We start from the raw sequence: 5,641 nt of genomic DNA, 5'->3' as shown, positions 1-5,641 counted from the left end.
GTTCTTATTCTGAACCAAGATAGGTGATGATTCCCCCCCTTCTCGCCGTTCCGTGCTCTCTGTAGTCGGGTGTAGCGTTTCCTGGATTGCCGTGGTTTTCTGTAGGCCGTAGGAGTGCTGTCTCACCGGGTTTGTGCCACGCCGGGCGTGTTTGGCACGGTTTAATGGATAATTCGCTGCTGGGGGTTCTCGTTGTAAGTTTGAAGCTGTTTTCCCGTCTCCAGGTGACTTTCCCGGCTGTGGGAAGTTGTGCGGTGTCTCCGCAGCCGCCGATGATGACTCACGTTCCGTGGGGTTTTGTGCGTGCGCGTTTCAGACCGAGCTGCCGGCGAGCAGCGACCGCTCCTGCACGCTCCTCCTGTGGTGTTTGTCCATAGTTCTGACGCTCCCAGCTGATAAGGCGGTTGACAGCGTAGTTTTATTTCCGAGGACAGGCGTATTCGCAATAACGAGTTGTATTAATTAATTAATTAACTAATTCGGCGTGCCTCTGGGCCGGGTCCGCGCTCCCGTCGCCTGGCGGCGGTGTCGGGCCGCTGTTCCGCTGGGCTCTCTAAGCCCAGCCACGTCCGCCCTTCCCTCCGCGCTTGGAACCACAGCACCGGTCGGGTTGGAAGGGACCGTGAAGCTCCTCCAGCTCCAACCCCTGCCCCGGGCAGGGACACCTTCCACTAGAGCAGGTTGCTCCAAGCCCCTGTGTCCAACCTGGCCTGGAACACTGCCAGGGGTGGGGCTCATTCCCTTCCGTCGCTGTCTTGCCTTGTAAGATGACTGACTTGCACTTTGGGCCTCTGGACTCAGCGTCCTGTGGTTTTTGTACTTTTTTCCCATCTGCTTAGACTCAGGAAGCAGGCACAGGAGTAACTTTGGGGCAGTTTGTTCACGAAATGGGTATTTTAATTTTTTTCAGTGTTTGCACATAGCCCAAGTTTCATGTTCCCTTCTAAGTCTCAAAACAATAAGGCTTAACTCTATTTGCACGTATGATTTTTATTTTTTTAAATTTTATTTTGAAGCATGTTTGTCATTACAGGTCAGGTTAGCTTGAGAAAATAACATGGACAAGTATAATTTATTTGCCTTTAAATTCCTCTTCGGAGGGCGGTTGCTGGTGATTAAGTGATTACTGTGAAAACTAGAGAGGTCTGTAAAAGCGACTAGATATTACTTATCTCAACAAGGTAATATAGAAGTTTCCTTTTTGCACTTTTAAATTGTTAAGATTGGGCATTAATTCTTAAAATTTGCATTTCAAGATGAGTGTTTCATAATGCAAGACGCTCTGCTTGCTGCTGAGGTAAGGTGGTAGAGCTCCGTGGCTGGTAGGACTGCAGGACAAACGAGAATATGCAGCACTCCAGATCACAAGCCTCAGTCGTGCAAGACTGAGTTTTAAAAACAAATTTGCATAATAACAAAAATATTTTTGGTACTTTTTCTCTATATCCACTTGCTGGGGACTCTTTATATGTATGGTGATTTATTTCAAAGCATGTTATATACATTATATTAGCTGCAGCAGCACAGGATTTTGGATGTTTTGCTCATGATCAGTTCCAGTATTCCTGGCTGTGGTGGCAGCATCCTTTGCTTCAAAACAAAAATGCTCTGGAAAACTGCTTTGCATCTTACATGCATATTTTATCTTATGCAGGTATAGATGTTACATGTTTAAGTGTTAAATCTGAGTTTGCTGTTGAACTCAGTACCTGTATCATATAATGAAGTAATGAGTGCCACAGGTTTACATTTATTTTCAAGGAAAATATTCAAGTAATCTTCATCTTTGATTACTGCATTATTTTTTTTTTTCAGTAATTTGTTGGTGTCCCTTTCCTTTGCTAAGTGACAAGTGGGAAATACTGGAGGGAATTTTAAGGGGGGCATTATTTCCACTGTAGGTGATTGGTGTGGATGACTAGGGAATAGCTAACGTAGCTTGTCCTGGATGTGCCTTATCTTTCCTTTTGTGTGCAGACTCCATTCTTGCATGCAGTGCACGGTGATGACCACACTGAAAGAGAAGATGCATGATCTTGGAGCTCAAACTCTCAGACTCAGCTCTTTGCTGTACCTGAGAAGAGAAAACTCCATAAAATGCTAGCCTGGAAAGTTCCTGTCTAACATAACCAGAAGGCAAATGATTTGGAGGGAGTAGGAATAGGAGGATTGATTTGGCAGACTTGATAATGAGTGGGGAAAAAGGGAAGAGGTGTTCAGCAGACAAGTGTGGGCTTGTTATGTCTAAGGTTGAATTGACTTGTCTCAAACAGGTTTTAGTTATCCAAATAGTGCTTTTGATTTTCTGAAGTTTCCATCTATTTATGGTGGTTTAATGAACAACCTGACAGTTCCAAACTAAGAAAGCAGATAGCAGAATTTCTGAGTTCATCTAGCTCATCGAGGTGGAAAATGCACTTACCAGTGTGAGTTACTGGTAAATCAAAAAGGTGGGAGTAAGAACGTGTTGACTCATCTGCAGATGGAGTTCTGGTGAAAGTTGGTTGTGGAGCCTGGGGAATGACCTAGAGAGATATGAGTCATTAAAGGCTGATCTCAATGGTGTACCATGGGGACTTCAGCTGCCAGGTCTGTGCAGTCAGGGAGCAATTGGCTTCCACAGACTGCTGGAAACTTTGCAAGGCCAGAGAGCACCCAGATTTATTTTGTATCCCATTAGAATGAAAGAGCTGCTCACTGGACTGAATATTGTTTGCTGGGCGTCCTGGTACTATGAGCTCGTTTATTGCAGCTTCCTTGGCACTGACCTCTCTCCTCCTACAGTTTAGAGGTTTCAGTTTGGCTTGGGTTTTTTTGCCTTCCACAATGACTGGTTTCCCAAGGCTGTGAGGGATAGTGGAGAAACAAAATAGAGTGATGAATTCTGAAATCTTTTTTAGGAGTAAGTAAGTTGGATGCAAAGTATTAAGAGTTGGGTGCTGGTACTCTGCTGCTGGTATTTGTTCTCCTCAAACTCTGAACTATTTGGCAACTTCAGCAAATTGGAATAGTGCTAATGTTTGCAAACCTCAAGCAGTAAATTAGTCCCCCGTTCTGTGAGGGTATTGCAACTGCTACTTGCTGGCTTTACTGGGTTAACCTGGATGCTCATCTATGTATACGTGAGTTTTACCACGTATCTTCATGTGTCTCTGGTACTCAATAGTCACTTGAAATAATTACAAGGTTACCTGACTTTGTACAGTCTGGTGGCTCAAACTGTTCTGTGTCTGACCCAGATAATCTGGAAATCTGCTTTGAACTTCTGCTAAGGAGATGTGGGGCGAAGAAATACTCGAGCACCTTTGCAAGTCTGCTTTTGGCTTCAGCATACCATATTTGGCTTTCTTTAAGCCCACCAAAATCAAATAGTTACCCTCATAAAATTTATTTTTGAGCAGTAAACCCACCTTTCAGTTCTTTATGCAAATTCCACCTGATCAGAAGTAAGAAAAACTATGACTAAAATTCTGGTGGTTTCTCAAGATAATTTTATGTAAGTGATCAGCAATGCTTGTGGCTGAGAGCCATTTCTGGATTTCTTACCTTTGTAGTCAATATTTTAGCTTGGTTTATTCCTCAGCTGCAACAGGAAAATAACTAAGAATCACTGGGTTTATGTCAGAGGAGCAGATTGTTTGCCATGCACAAAAAAAAATGGATCTCTCACTGTCTTTTGCTGATAGCTTGGATAATCTGTTTTTATTAGGCAGATCCTTGGAATTATCTTTTATTCTATGCTCTCTGTAGAGTGAGATTTTTTTCCTTTGCTTTGTTTGTCTCAACACCAAATAGCGAAAGATACTGAAATACCAGTGATGTTATTGTTGCATTTTTGTGTTTCCTTAGTTTGGCAGGCGTTTGTTTTGGTTTGTCTTCAGTTCAGCAGAAGGCCGGCAGGAGGAGCTTTCGATTGCCGGCAGGGAAGATCTGAGCTGGAATTCTGCAGATAGGTTAAGACGAGTGGTCAGGATGTTTGTCTCAAGTCCTTGCACAGACAGACAGTGGTCGTTATAACTTCATTGACTGCATATAAGTGTGTGAAGCGGGAGCTAGAATTTGAAATTATTTGAACAAAATGAAGGTGAGATCTGGAAAGAAAAAAGTTCAGAAATAAATGTGAAGTCCTACATTTCAGTAAAATAGTTGAATACATGAATGCAGGATGTGGGACATGCGATTAAGTAAAGGTCCTTAGGAAGAAAATGTATGGGTTGTTTTTCGAGCTGAAGTTGAACACAAGCCAACATATGCTACAGAAAAGCAAATGCTGTATTGAGTTGTAGGACTGTAACTTGCAGGACAGAAAAATGGAAGAACAGAGATCCCACCTCAACCTTTTTTCTTCAGTAACTGCATAGATCCTGGTATTTCCTTAGCCTTTGTTAGCAAATAGTGGTGATTTGAATGTCTTTGTTGGAAGAGCAGTGTTTGACTTTGAGCTCTTTGCTGAACTTCATTATTCCCTGCTTCAGGTTTGTTTCATCTTGGCTATGTGGGAGCTACTTCCCTTATTTCTATGTAATGAGAATGTGATTCTACCTGTCCATGTGTGAATCCAGTTTTAGTTCAAGCTCAAGTATTCGATTCTTTCTTGAGTAATAATTGCTATTTTTTCATGTATTATTTATGTTCTGTTGGTAGAATGTTAAATAAACTATTAGCCAAATAAACAGATCTTCAGAAGACATGGGGCACTTGCAACAAGATTTAATTATTTGAAGTATAATTAAAACTAATTTTGTCTGGCATTTAATTGCGAATGTGGAATATACAGTCTCAAACTCCCAGGCATCTCCTCCAGAGGTGGAACTGACAGTTCTTATTAGTTTTGCAGCTTCAGTTTGTGTAATCCAGCCTAACTATAGTCCCTGTTGAAACAGCAGCTGTGCTTCTCCTGGCCAGGCATTCCCACTGTCACTCTTGAGGCAATTCCCTTTCTGTTGATGTTGAATTCATTATCCAGCATTTCAACAAGCTGATTGGGCTGATGCTGCAGGACGTTTAAGTGTGCACCAGGTCAAATATGCCTGCAGGTCAAGAGGGAGAATGGGGCTGCCCCTTTTAGCCTGCGGTTTGATTTGGGTGTGACTAGAGACCATTTCCAGGCTCTGTGCAGTATGCAAGAGGAGAGGTGCCTCCTTCAGAATGGAGTTCACAGCAGTCAACATGTGAGCCATATGTAGTTCCGTACGTGCTTATAGTGGTGTTGCCCATTTGAGCAGTTTCTTTCTTTCCCTGGCTGCTGAATTGTCAGAGTGCTTCTGCCTTCATCGCTCCAGTGCGAGTGCTTGGGAGGCTGTACAGTGGGCAGGCATGGGGAAGATACCTGGCTAGGGAGATGCTTTCTCTTGTTCACTTGCACTGGCTTTCTAAAGCAGGTTGCTCTTCAGCTGCGTGGATACTTGTCTCCTCACAGCAGAAGAGCTGGTGGCAGGGTAGGAATAAGTAGCAGAATAGGAAGAAATCATTGCATGTTTAATACAATCTAACAAAGAGGAAATGGGAAGGGAAATAAGAGACCTTGGGCATGAAAAGAATTGTATTCTTTTGGAAGAACAAAGTCCTAAAATAAAGTGGTTTTTGTTCTGCTCCATCAACAAGCTTAGAAAGGTTTTCAGGTGCAATTGTCGGGGGGGAG

Source organism: Nestor notabilis, unplaced genomic scaffold, assembly GCF_000696875.1.
Source record: "Nestor notabilis isolate BGI_N333 unplaced genomic scaffold, ASM69687v1 scaffold21647, whole genome shotgun sequence".
NCBI classification, from domain to species: domain Eukaryota; kingdom Metazoa; phylum Chordata; class Aves; order Psittaciformes; family Psittacidae; genus Nestor; species Nestor notabilis.
Note: the sequence above shows the minus strand (reverse complement) of the source record.